The sequence below is a fragment of the Anolis carolinensis genome, chromosome 3 (assembly GCF_035594765.1).
Source record: "Anolis carolinensis isolate JA03-04 chromosome 3, rAnoCar3.1.pri, whole genome shotgun sequence".
Classification (NCBI taxonomy): domain Eukaryota; kingdom Metazoa; phylum Chordata; class Lepidosauria; order Squamata; family Dactyloidae; genus Anolis; species Anolis carolinensis.
Window position 1 is genome coordinate 57,996,060 of NC_085843.1, and position 15,159 is coordinate 58,011,218.

A 15,159-nucleotide genomic window follows, 5' to 3' on the forward strand; every position below is an offset into this window, starting at 1 on the left:
CAAATTTAACAAGAATGGTCCCTGTTAATCCTGAATTATTTCCCTTCTGAGGGCCCTTCTATACTGCCTGATATCCCATGAAAGGTAATGGGTTTACCTGAGGTGTCCAAATGACACCTCATATAAACCCCAGGGGTTGGGTTGGGTGTGGGGACAAAATCCCAAGAGAAACTGTGTTAAAATAACCCAGTTCCTCCTGGGATTTAGGTCGGTGTAGAATGGCCTTGACTGGAACCAAAGGTATCAAATATATATTTTACTTTAAAGGAATTATCATCATATAATGAAGGAGCCCCTGATGGCGCAGTGGGTTAAATTTTGTACTGGCAGGACTGATGACTTGAAGGCTGGGTTGGGCCGAAGTGTATTTAAGCAATGTATAGTTTCTTTAAATATTTTGGGTTGTCCAAATACAGGATAAAACCCACATATATTCTCAAGACTGTATTATGACAGATCCAGAGAAGTCATGCTACCCCTTTATTCTGTCTTGGTCAGATCACACCTGGAATACTGTGTCCAGTTCTGTGCACTGCAATGGAATGGAGATGTTGACAAGCTGGAAGGTGTCCAGAGGAGGGTGACTAAAATGGTCAAGAGTCTGGAGAACAAGCCCTATGAGGAATGGCTTAAAGAGCTGGGCATGTTTAGCCTGCAGAAGAGAAGGCTGAGAGGAGACATGATAGCCATGTATAAATAGGGAGGAGGGAGCAAGCTTGTTTTCTGCTGCCTGGGAGACTAAGACGTGGAACAATGGCTTCAAACTGTAGGAAAGGAAATTCCACCTGAACATTAGGAAGAACTTCCTAACTGTGAGAGCTGTTCAACTCTGGAACTCTCTGCCGTGGAGTGTGGTGAAGGTTCCTTCTTTGGAGGCTTTTAAGCAGATCTGTTGGCCATCTGTTGGGGGTGCTTTGAATGTCATCTTCCTGCTTCTTGGCAGGGGGTTGGCCTGAATGCCCCAGTGAGGTCTCTTCCAACTCTATGATTCTATGATGATATGATTTGCTTTGAACTGCGGTTTCACATGTTTCAGGAAACATATTTTTTCATCAGGAAACAAATAATTGTGAATATTCATTTCAATTCATAAGGAGGATGCCTTGTAAGCCGCCCTGAAGGGCAGGGTAGAAATGATGTAAATAAATAAATAAATAAATAAATAAATAAATAAATAAATAAATAAAATATAGCCTTGAAAGTCTTTTTAACGTAGTTACATAAAGATTCATAGCCAGTACTTCTCCAAAAATGGCAATGTACAACACAAAAAGGGGGCCTTCTGGAAACAGTAATCTGACACATCAATAAAAGGCTAATTAGCTAAAGCTTTCACTTGCTCAACATATATAGAGGTAGAAGAACAAGGCCAGTCCTAGAATTACTATAGGTAACTCCTCTCCCCTCCCCCCACGAGACTTAGTGGGAGGAAAACTGTTTAAAATGGGTGGGGGGGGGACACATTGGAAAATAGAAAAAAGGAAATAAGCAGAATTTAGCTAGTTCCTATTTTTCAGCATAGGTTCAGTGGATTCATGAATACAGTAGTTTTTCCATGCTCAGATCACCACATTTTCATCAATAGGATTGTTTTGCCCATGCCACCCAAAAATATTTAATATAAAGGTATGTGTTTCTCTTAATCTTTTGCATGTCACAATGGACCTAGATTTTACATGTTAATGATAAGAGATAATGGATATCTGGGATAAAGATCATGGTCTTGATTACCTTTGGATCCATGTACTCATTACGGTGGTCAAGGAGGGGCCTCCTGATTATCAAGAAATCAGGTGCAAGACAAATTCTATTCATTCCTCCAGGTTGTGTGCGCGCAGCATGTTGAAGTCAACTGAAAACCATGCTGCTGTGCACTCAGGCTTCTAACGAGCCATCTTAATTGTGAATCAGATGCTTATGATATAAATGCCAGTGAGACTCTTAGGAATAACAATCATTAGCTGCCAAGATGCAATTATTTTATGTAATGGGACTACAGTTTACTTATCTTGTGGAATACAGATTCTCCCCTCACCCATTTCACACATAGCTAGGTGAAATATTTTAACTGTGAAAAATTCAGCTTGATAAAGAACTAGTTGGGGCATCAGAAATATGAGCTTTTATAAAGTTAAGCAACACTGTAATCAAAATGTGAATGAGAAATATTAACATCATTAGCTATAATTATAGTGTTACTGTTTGAGATCCAATTGATTTTATAGGCAAAGCATTCTTGCTGCATCCCCTAGCAGGGTAAAAATGCAATACTAAAGACAAATGTAGAAAGATCATGTTTTTACAGAACAGTCTCACTTGCAAATTTTGTTAATTCCATTGACAATTTCAAGGGAGGTACACCATATAAAAGCATGTGTATTTGTTTCCTTATTAGCATTCAGCAGAGTGGGGTGCCAGGAGGTTAAAAACAAGGCATTTTCCCACTCAAAATAGCTAACAGCAGTGGAGAGAAGCTGGGCTCATTGACAAAGTTCCACACTGAATGTAGATGCTTTTGTTCTTAAAAAGTTTTTCATTAGAGTGAAAGCAAGCCTTTCAAGCAAGAAACAGCTCGCACTGAAGAAATAACATTGCTCTGATTTCATTGAAATTGCTAATACAATATTTCATTCACTCACTTTCCATCAAGAGCTAAAACACTTTTAGCTCTTAAATCATATTAGGTTAGTTTATTTTTGAGAAATGCTTCCTGAATCATTGCTTCCATCTGAATCCACTGATTTCCAGAGAAGAACTTTAACTAGAACATGTTCACATACTGCTCAATGGAGCACAGTTTACATATTTGTTCATCAAAAGCAGGATGCAGAATGACTTAGATTGTGAATTTTAAATGAGAGCAGCACATGGATTTAGGTGAGTCACTATCTTAACATAACACATTACTGGGTTCACTTATGAAATTAAAATGCACAACACTTTGAGGCATTTAAACAAAAGGTACAATATAACTATACATGGAATGGATAAATTAAATACACCAGCAGTGTAGCAATAAATATAACATTACAAAATGCATTATTCTAAAATCAAAATATATTTATTAGCCTTGCTGGAAACTTTAGTTTTTTTCTCAGTATGAACTCTGGTTTCATATTCCTCCTGGCTTAAAATAAATTTGACTCTTTCCAATTTACCATGATCCTAACTAACAAATTTTGCACTACCTGTTGAAGTATATAGATACAGAATGGGGGACGCCTGGCTCGACAGATGTATGTGTGAAAAAGATTTTGGAATCTTCATGGACAACACGTTAACCATGAGACAACAATGTCATGTGGCACCTGAAAAAGCCAATGGGATTTTGGCCTGCATAAATAGGAATAGAGTGTCTAGATCCAGGGAGGTCATGCTACCGCTCTATTCCGCCTTGGTCAGAATACTTTATCCACACCTGGAATACTGTGTTCCATTCTGGGCACCACAATTTAAGAGAGATGTTGACAAACTGGAATGTGTCCAGAGGAGGGCGACTAAAATAATCAGGGGTCTGGAGAACAATCCCTATCAGGAGCAGCTTAAAGAGCTAGGCATGCTTAGCCTGCAGAAGAGAAGGCTGAGAGGAGAGATGATGGCAATTTGTAAATATGTAAGGGAAAGTCATAGGGAGGAGGGAGCAAGCTTGTTTTCTGCTGCCCTGGAGACTAGGGCACGGAACAATGCCTTCAAACTACAGGAAAGGAGATTCCACCTTAACACTAGGAAGACCTTCCTAACTGTGCAATACTCTGCCGTGGAGTGTGGTGGAGGCTCCTTCTTTGGAGGCTTTGAAACAGAGGCTGGATGGCCATTTGTCGGGGGTACTTTGAATGCGGTTTTCCTGCTTTGTAGCAGGGTTGGACTGGACAGCCCACGAGGTCTCTTTTATGAACATTCAGTATAGGTTGAAAGAACTAGGTTCCAAAGCAGACCTGATCACTTTTCCATCTCATTTCTTCACTCAGATTCTTCCAAATTATCCATTCTGAAGGTTGCCAAGTTTTGTAATTTATCATATTCTATCAGAGGTAAGCTGGTTAAACCCCACTGTAATATATTTCATTTCCTATGAATGCTCTTAGTCTTGATCTCATATTGGCTGTTGTATTTCCAAATCCCAGTATATATACAAGTACATATATTTTTTTGTATTTCAAAGTAGTTTCCCCCTTTTTCTTGTTTTTCTATTACCCTGCTTGTGTCTGATCTGTGATGGTAATGATAAATTAAGTTGTATGTTTGGTACTTCATTAAGTAATTTATCCTGGTCCAACCTAGCAAAACCTGATGGAAACATCATCAACAGTTTTGATACTATTGTCACAATTGTAATGTTTTCCTGCTATCTACTTCATTATGCATTAACTGCAAGGGGAGAAGGAGTGGCAATCTACTGATGATGTTTCTGAGTCACTGGGGTTTTTTTTTGGGGGGGGGGGGGCATTATGCCAGATGAAGTTGCTAAGTATACTCAAATATAAGCTGAGTTTTTCAGCCCTTTTTTAAAGCTGAAAAACGCCTCCTCGGCTTACACCCAGGTGGGGGTTCTGGTGGGAAGGCATGGGGCTGAAAGAAGGGCTTCTTTCAGGCCCATGCCTTCTGTCCAGGACTCTCACCTCCCTGAACAGCAACTTAGGTCTCCTTTCTTTCCTCCTCTTTCAGCCTGCGTGTGCCTTTTCCTCTCTCTCCCCCTGCTGCTTCTGCTATTGCTGCTGCTGCTGTTGCCCAGGATCCGAGGTCTGGGGGCCTTGCCTGCTTTCTTTCCTTCCTTCCTGGCTGGGAGATCTGCTCCATTGCTTCCCTGTCTGATCTGGCTTTCCCAGTTCTTGCTGGGAGATCTGCTCAGTTGCTTCCCCTCTCTGGTCTAGCTTCCTCTAGCTCTCTCTCATTCCCTCCTTGATTCCTGGCTTCTGTCCTTGCTTCTCTGTCTGGTCTGGCTTTTCCTCTCTCTCTCTCTCAGTCTCTCCCCTTGATTCCTGGCTTCAGTCCTGACTGGAAGATCAGCTTTGTTGCTTCCCCTTTCTGGTCTGGCTTCCTCTCTCTCTCTCTCTCTCTCTCTCTCCCCTCCCTCCTTCCCTCTTTGATTCCTGGCTTCTGTCCTGGCTGGGAGATCTGCTCCATTGCTTCCCCTCTCTGATCTAGCTTCCTCTAGCTCTCTCTCTCTCTCTCTTTCTCCCTCCTTTCCTCCTTGATTCCTGGCTTCTGTCCTGGCTGGGAGATATGCTCCATTGCTTCTCTGTCTGGTCTGGCTTTCTCTCTCTCTCTCTCTCTCTCTCTCTCTCTCTCAATCTCAATCTCAATTTCAATCTCTCCCCTTGATTCCTGGCTTTAGTACTGACTGGAAGATATGCTCCATTGCTTCTCTATCTGGTCTGGCTTTTCCTCTCTCTCTCAATCTCTCCTTCCTTGTTTCCCGGCTTCAGACCTGACTGGGAGATCTGCTTCCTTGTTTCCCTCTCTGGTCTGGCTTTCCTTCTCAATCTCTCTCTCCTTGATTCCTGGCTTCAGTCCTGGCTGGGAAATCTGCTCAATCGCTTCCCTCTTTGGTCTGGCTCCCCCCCCTCTCTCTCCTTCCTTCCTACCTTATTTTATTACATTTATTATTTTATTTTATCATCATTATTACATTTATTATTGTACTCTGTTATTATTACATTTATTATTTTACTCTTATTATTATGACACAGCAAACAAGATAGATATGCTGGATTTCATATCACAAAATCACAAGTTGAACACTTCCCAAGTGTCTAGGACTGTGTGATGTATTTTCGGATGATGCGCGCAGATCCCAGCAGGGTGACCTTTTGCAGCTGGCAGATCGTAATTTTGTCAATGTCTATTGTTTCCAAATGCCGGCTGAGATCTTTTGGCACGGCACCTACTCTATTTTACATGGCACCTACTTATTTTACTTTATTATTATTATTATTATTATTATTATTATTATTATTATTATTATTATTACATTTATTATTTTACTCTATCATCATCATCATCATTACTATTATTACATTTATTATTTTACCCTATTATTATTGGAAGGATACGTAAGCACATTTACATTGAAGAAGATTAGGATATTGATTTAATCAGAGTTGGACAGTCTTATCTTAAATTACAGTTTTATGTAAATATTAAAACATTTAACCTACTGATGCCTCAATTAATGTAATTTTATTGGTATCTATTTTTATTTTTATTTTTGAAATTTACCAATAGCTGTTGCATTTCCCACCCTCAGCTTATACTCGAGTCAATATGTTTTCCCAGTTTTTTGAGGTAAAATTAGGTGCCTCAGCTTATATTCGGGTCGGCTTATACTCAAGTATATATGATAGTTAAATATAAGCTGATACATGACTGTTATGTTTGAATTGATGCTTCCCTGGACTGATTAAACTGAACTTACTGACTAAGAGAAGTTTGTGTGAAGGTTACTTCATAGGAATCCAGACACTAGTAAACTATGTTTAAGGAATGAGGGGTGGGAAAAGGAAATAACATATGATGAAAAGACATCTTTCCAATAAAATAAAACTCTCAGGAGGAGTAGGGAAAAATCAAATGTTTTAATGATCTGCAACTTTTAGATATTTTGTGGGAGTTTATACATTGTGCAAATCATCTGGAGTTGATTTCACAAATAGAAGGGTTGAGCACTCACTGTTTTATATCTGCTAAGATACTTTGAACTTTTTAATGTGATTGAAAATCCTACTGTTTAGATTAAATAATGCTTCCTTACCAGTTTGCACACATTTTAGGTGGGATAATTGAGGAGAAAGAGGAAAAATACTAGAGAATTGGATTCAAGAGAGTCTAGTAATTATGAACTGCTTCCTGTAAAATGGCTGTATTCTTTTCTTACCTATATGTTTTCTCCTCTCTCTCTTCTCTTTTTTTGTTGTTGTCATGGATAGGCACACATATCCAGAAATAGCACAATTAACATATGAATAAAATATGAATCAAATTTGATAGATCAGCCCTATAGAGAAAAAATGATGCTTCAGAGCATCAAGGAGCTTTGTATGAATAAATTAACTGTTTGATAAAGCTAATTATGATATTCCTAACAGCCTGATGATGCATGTTTAAGTTTGAGAATTGCAGAAATGCATCAGATGGTGATTGTAGTGGGTGTTAGAAAATATGAAATGCACATGCACACAGAAACCACTCAGATATCCCCATCCTGGTCAAATTAGAAATAATTATAATTTTAATCATTCCCCACTCCCCATGCAGTTATGTGATCTATTGGCTGACAGATGTGACGATGATGTAGAAAGTCATTTATATCTTTCATCATCATCAATCCAGTCGTGATTTTTTGCTAACACAGCCAGTCATCTGCTGTGTTAGCCTGCAGAAGAGAAGACTGAGAGGAGACATGATAGCCATGTACAAATATGTGAGGGGAAGTCATAGGGAGGAGGGAGCAAGCTTGTTTTCTGCTGCCCTGCAGACTAGGACACGGAACAATGGCTTCAAACTACAGGAAAGGAGATTCCACCTGAACATCAGGAAGAACTTCCTCACTGTGAGAGCTGTTCGACAGTCGAACTCTCTCCCCCGGACTGTGGTGGAGGCTCCTTCTTTGGAGGCTTTTAAGCAGAGGCTGGATGGCCACCTGTCGGGGGTGCTTTGAATGCGATTTCCTGCTTCTTAGCAGGGGGTTGGACTGGATGGCCCATGAGGTCTCTTCCAACTCTACTAGAATGAGTTATGCAAAATTAATAGCAAAAAAGAAAGAACTTGAAAAAAGAGGGATTGAAAAGGCACAGAGAGATTTGATTTATTTAAATAGAGAGTATTTTGAGTATAGTAATAGAAACTCTAAATTATTAGCTAATGCAACACAAACTAGGAAACAAAAAAATTAATAACTGTAATTAAAGATAGGGATGGAAAACAATGCACAAGAATGGAGGATAAAATATTAATGTTTCAGGAATTTTATCAGGATCTATATACAGCAAAGGAAGGACCTAGAGAAAAAGTTAAAGAGTATATAGATAAATATTGGAAAATAAAGATGGAAGAAACAGATAAATTAATTATGGAACAAGCAATATCAGAGAAAGAGATTGAGGAAATTATAGATAATTTAAAACCTGGAAAGACCCCAGGATTGGATGGACTAGGACCAGAATATTACAAAAAATATAAAACATGACTGATACCTAAATTCAAAGATTTATTCAATAGAATAATAAAGGGAGAAAAAATTCCACCATCATGGGAACAATAGTTAATCAATTTAATTTAAAAACCTAATAAACACCCTACAGATCCAGGATTGTAGAGACTCATCTCATTAATAAATCACGACACAAAAATATTAAGTGCATAAAGGCTAAAAGGATGAATAAATGTATATATAAATATATCAAGGAGGATCAATGTGGATTTATAGGAGGAAGGCAAATGTCAAATTTAATGGGTAGGGTATTAAATGTAATTCATAGTATTAAAAAAAGGAATTTAGTGACTGGAGTATTAGCTTTGGATATTTATAAGGCATTTGATAGTGTCTCCTGGCCGACAATGAAAATGATACTATACAAATTTGGATTCGGTGAAAAATTTAGGAACTTAATTGATAAATTATATTCAAAAAATTATGCCCAAATTATGGTGAATGATGGTTTAACAGGGAAAATAAATATAAAACGAGGCACAAGGCAGGATGTCCCCTTTCCCCAATTTTATTTGCGATTGTAATGGAACTATTCACTAATGTAATAAGAGAAGAGAGTAGTATAAAAGGAATAGGAATAAAAGAGAAATATAAAATAAATCTGTTTGCAGATGATACCCTTTTATCAATGGAACAACCAATAAAACGATGGGAGAAAATAGAGGCTCATTTAACAAAATTTGGATTAATAACAGGTTTACAAATTAATTGGAACAAATCAGAAATGATGATATTTAACTATCAGGAAGAAGAGATAAAAAATAAAACAGGAGGGGGAAATCAAAATCAAAATTAAAGAAACAATTAAATATTTAGGGATAAATATAACTAAAGATTTTTTTAAAAATTGGAAAAACACAACTTAACCAAATTAAGAAAGGAAATTAATAAGAAATTAGTGCAGTACAATAAACTCAAATTATTTATTTATGTATTTATTTACTTACAGTATTTATATTCCACCCTTCTCACCCCGAAGGGGACTCAGGGCAGATTACAATGAACACACATATGACAAATATTCAATGCCAACAGACAAACAACATATATAGACAGACACAGAGGCATTTAACATTTTTTTTCCAGCTTCACGATTCCAGCCACAGGGGGAGCTGTTGCTTCACTGTCCACTAGTGGCTGTACTTCCTCATTCCTTTCCTCGTGTTTTGCTGGCAGTTTTATGATGTTGTAAATTAGTTAAATTAGCCTCCCGCATAAAGCGTACCTAAATTTCCCTAATTGACAGATGCAACTGTCTTTCAGGGCTGCATAGGTCAACAGCAAGCCGGGCTATTTAATGGTTGGGGGCTTAACCCAATCCGGGCTTCGAACTCATGACCTCTCGGTCAGTAGTGATTTATTGCAGCTGGTTACTAGCCAGCTGCGCCACAGCCCGGCTATCATGGCATCAGGATAGCATCAGTTAAAATGAAGATATTACCCAAATTAACTTTTTTATTTAGAATGCTACCTGTAGAAATTTCAGATCAAGAAATAAAAAATTGGCAAAGCATGTTAAATTTATATTGTAATGGGAATAAAAAAGCTAGAATAAATAAAAGCCTATGGTATAGACCACAGAAAGAAGGAGGTATTGGACTTCCAAATCTTAAGCTGTATTATCACTCCAATCAAATAAGATACATAGTAGACTGCCTAGCAAAACAAAAGAGCTTGGAGTGGTTAGAAGAAGATGATAAAAAAAATTAGAATAGGAAGAAACCAAGAATAAAATATGCTGTGATGACTAATCTTAAGAAAAGAGGTGGTTTCGGAGTACCGGACTTGAAATTATATTTTGAAGCGAGTGCCCTGGTCTGGATAAGAGACTGGATAAAGTTAAAAAAATCCAAAATACTTACAATAGAAGGATTTGACCTAAGAAGAGGTTGGCATTCGTATATTTGGTACGGGAAAACAAAAATAGAGAAAATTTTTGGCAACCACTTCATTAGGTCAGCTTTAATGAGGGTCTGGGAAAGATATAAACGATACTTTTACACAAAAACACCAAAATGGGTATCACCGTTGGAAGCTAATCAAAGGAGGTTACTTGGATGGTCTAATTGGCCTCCGTATAGAGACTTGTTAAAAGGGAAGGCACCCACTTTACAACTAAAGTCACAAGCAGAAATACAGGAAAAGTATAAAGAAGTAACTTGGCTGCAGTACCTACAAATTAAAGAATATTTTAACATGGACAGTAAATTAGGCTTCTCCGAGGAAGACATTTGGGAAAAACTGATTAAATCTGAGAAAAAATTAATTAAAGTAATATACAATAGACTTCTTGAATGGTCCACCGAAACAGAACAAATTACAAATTCAATGATAAGGTGGAAAAGAAATATTGGAAGATCAATACAAATACACGAATGGGAAGAAATTTGGTTGAGGAAAATAAAGTACACATATGCATCAGACTTAGAGGAAAACTATCTAAAAATGCTGCACCGCTGGTATATGACTCCAGCAAAGTTGGGTAGAATGTACCCAGAACATGGACAATAAATGCTGGAAATGCAAGACTAATGAAGGTACATTCTTCCACCTATGGTGGTCATGTAAAAAAACAGCAGATTTTTGGAAAACCATCCATGCAGAATGTCAAACATTTTTTAAAAAATCTTTCCCAATGAAACCGGAATATTACTTATTGGGTATGTTTGATTTGGAATTATTTGCAGATCGAAATTTGGATAAAATATTTACTTTTTTAACAACAGCAGCGAGAATAGTTTTTGCAAAAAAATGGAAGTTGGATACCACTCCTGAAATGAATGACTAGATTATCAAAATTATGGATATAAAAGATATGGACAAGTTAACATTTTTATTAAGAGAAAATAGCGGCAGCGGATTGAAAAAGACGGACTGGACACTTCTAGAAAATTATTTTAAGAAAGATTAAAGACAGATATGGGAAAGAAGCTACATTTACATATATTGTAAATGTATATATATTATATTGTCTCTAAAAAGTTATCTTCAGGAGTAGAAAGAGCGGAAGTCATCGAATACCCCTTTCTGGACTATTGGTCATGGTACTTTTTTTTTCCTCTCTCTTTTTTTCCTCCTATTTTGCACTTTCCTATACATTTATTGTTCCCCCACTTTCATGTTATTTGGTCTTTTTATTTTTTTTATTTTTTTTTCTTTCCTACTTTTCTATATTTCATATTGTTCCCCCACTTTACATTGTCCCCCCAGGACATTAACTGCTTGTAAAAAGAACAAATAATATACAGACAAATAGAATTGAAGGCACAAGAAGCCTGGGTCGTTTTTCTGCCTGGGAAACAAGGCAAAGCCCAGCTGTGCTAAAATTAGAGTAAATGGGATTGGAAAAATATATATTTTGAAAGACACTAAGACATCAAATGGACATTTGCTGAAGTCCATCCAGCAAGATATCGAAAGTGGTTGGGCTGAGCCTTTAGCTCCCCTCTCCCTGAAGACAGCTCGGGGAGGAACGCAGGTACCCAAGTGGACAGAGTCCTTGACGAATGCCCTTCTGTAGAGGGGTGCTCTAAAGGGCCAGACAAAGCTGTGAGGATTCGTGGACCACAAGGAAGAAAGAGACAGTTTTAAGAGTAATGGCTTCCGACCTTGACGCCATATTGTTATGACTACGGTTATTGCTTCTTGTAAACATAACACTGAAGACGGCGGGAAGAAAGAGGAAATGAAAAAAGAGGAAAGTGCATCAGCAAGGAAGGGCAGAAGAAGCGGAACAGGATAGAGTAGAGTCAGAAGGAAGGGCGGAAGGAAGGAAGACATACAGGAAGAGCGTAAATAGAAGATACATATTCATAGACAAGACAGCCAGAGGACTATACTGAGGACTGAACTGTGAAAGATTTATAAGAAAAGACTATAAGACTTAACGAAATATGGTGCCAGAAATAATAGCCTCTCTTCTCTTTACCTATCAACAACAAAGGAGTTGAAAGAAAAGATAAAAAGGATAATGAACAGCAGGAGAAGGAAAGGTGAGAATGTAAATAAATAAATAAGAAAAGGATTAGAGATTTAAAGAATAACAACACTATATATAAGCAAAAATTCAAGTTATAAATGATCAATACCATCTGAGGAATTCCTGATAGGACATTATTTTCCTTTTTCTTTCTTTCTCCTAACAATATTTTGATTTATATCCATTACTACTATTTTACAAGGAAGGTAGTAAATAAAAAAGTAGTGTATAAAGGACAATCCAATATAGAAGATGGCAGGACCTAAACCTAAACTGGACAAAGACCTTAAAGACATCAAAGGTATGACAAGAAGACCGTCTCAACCAGAAGACTTAATCTTAAGGGACATTTTGAAGGAGATCCAAAAACTTTCAGAAAAGCAGGACACAATTTCAGAAGATCAAAAAAGATTTCAGAAAGAAATGCATCAAGAGATGCTGGAAATGAAAAAAGAAATAAAGGAGGATATTACTCAGATAAAAAATGAAATGAAAGTAACACATGAAGAGATACTGGACCTAAAAAAGGAAAAGGTGAAAATAGAGAAAACACAAAATAAACTTCAAAAAATATGGAAGAACTTCAAAATGAAAGCTTAAAAACAGAAAGAGCACAGGAAATAATGGAACAAAAAGAAATGGAATTTCAACTTCAATTCAGGAATCTACAAGAGGAAACCAATGAAAATATAAGACAAATAATAACACAGATTATAGCAAAAATGCTACAATGCCCAGAATGGAAAGTGGAAAATGAGCTAGACAGAATATACAGAATGCAGACTAACTATTCAAAACGACGCAAGGTTGCTAGGGATGTCATTGTCCACTTTGTAAAAAAGAGAATTAGAGATGAGATATTAATGCTCAACAGTCGTCAGCCTAGCTTTTATAAAGAAAGTAAAGTCATAATCCTAAAGGAGTTTCCTTTAACAACATTGAATGAAAGAAGAATTTTTTTCTTACAGATGAATTTAAAAAGTGAACAATTTGATTTCATTGGGAAAAATCAGAAGGGATTATGGTTACACATAAAAATTAGAAACATTGGCTTACTTCAATAGAGAAAGCGAAGGACTTTTATAAAAAATTGATGAAAGAAAATTCAGATGAAACCTTAGAAGTATCTTTACCACAGAGAAAGAAGAAGAGATATCTTTCACCTCAAGGTGCGGAAACAAATATTGCAGTAAACCCACCGGAAACAAACACTGAAGTGAACATACCTGACTTGGATATTGATGATGATGAAGAAGAAGTAGATGAAAAAAACCTGGAAAATGCATCCTCAGAAATCTAAAATTGATATGATGAACGGGTTTTCGCAGCAAATAAAATGTTTTACAAACAACGTGAATGGACTAAATTCTCCAAACTCATATTTCACAAAGGCATGGAGCACATTTGGTAAACAAAGCATTAGGGAAAGAATTTTATTCATCGTATCTAAAGAAAAAAAGAGGGGTGGTCACTTATATTAACAGTATTATCCCGGCTGAATTGAAATTCAAAGACACAGAAGGTAGAGTGGCCACTGTGGAGATTATAATTGGTAACCAAAAAATATTAATTTGTAATATTTATGCCCCTAACGGACCCAAGACTCAATTTGTAAAATATCTGCGAGAACAGATAGCCAATACACAATCTGAACATGTAATAATTTTGGGAGACTTTAACGGAGTACTAGACCCAAACATGGATAAATCAAATAGTAAAAGACGTAACAAAGATATGACAAGATTACTCCCAAAAAAACTTTATTTCCTTTAAGGAAGAATTTGACCTTCTAGACGTATGGAGATTAAAAAATCCATCTGTTAAGGACTATACATTCTACTCCCATAGACATGCAGTTTGGTCTGATCATTAATTATAAAAAGAGTATACCAAAATGGAGATTCAACAAATAACATTAATAAAAAAATACAATAAAATTATTACAAATGATGAAGAAATTTTAGAAGAATTCAATAGGTATTACTCACAGTTATATAAAGAAGATAAAACAGATCTGACAAAAATAACACAATATCTTGGAAATCAAAAATTAGAGAAAATTACTGAATCTCAGAGAGAACTCCTTAATAAAGAAATTTCAGAAAATGAAATAAGAAAAGTAATTAAATCACTTAAACCAAATAAAGCACCGGGGCCTGACAGCTTTTCAGCAAGCTTTTATAAAACAATGCAGGATGAAACAATAGGTTACTTGAAGTGAGTAATGAACAAAGTGCTACAAAATAAGGAAATACCGGACACATGGAGAGAGATGCCGAAATAATTGCCATACCCAAAGAAAACTTAGATAATACAAATGTGAGAAACTACCGCCCCATATCTCTTTTGAACACAGGCTACAAAATATTCACTTGCATATTAGCTAATAGATTTAAAGAATTTTTAAATAATTGGATCGGACAGGTTTTCTTCCAGGAAGGAAAATGAAAGATAATGTCAGATGTATTTTAGACATAATAGAATATTATGAATGGAATCATTAAAAAGAATTAGCATTGCTCTCTATAGACGCGGAGAAGGCTTTTGATAATTTAAATAGGTCTTTTTTCAAATTATTATGTAAAGAAATTGATATTGGGTACCAATTTTTCAATGCTATGGACACAATTTACGACAAACAAAGAGCTAAAATTATGATTAATGGTCAATACACACAAAACAAAGATTGGGTAAGGGGTGTGGCAAAGTTGCCCATTATCCCCTCTATTTTTATTTTTGCTTTAGAAATCTTATTAAAAATTTAAAACAAGATCAAGCAATGAAAGGCACAAAAATACTGAAAAATGAATTTAAATATAGAGCGTTTGCAGATGACATCATATGCATTATAGAAGACCCGAGAACACAATTACCATTTTGGATAAGTAAAATGGAGGATTATGGAGAAGTAGCAGTCTTTTATATAAACAGGAGGAAGACTCAGATATTAAAGAACATGACAAAAACAAAC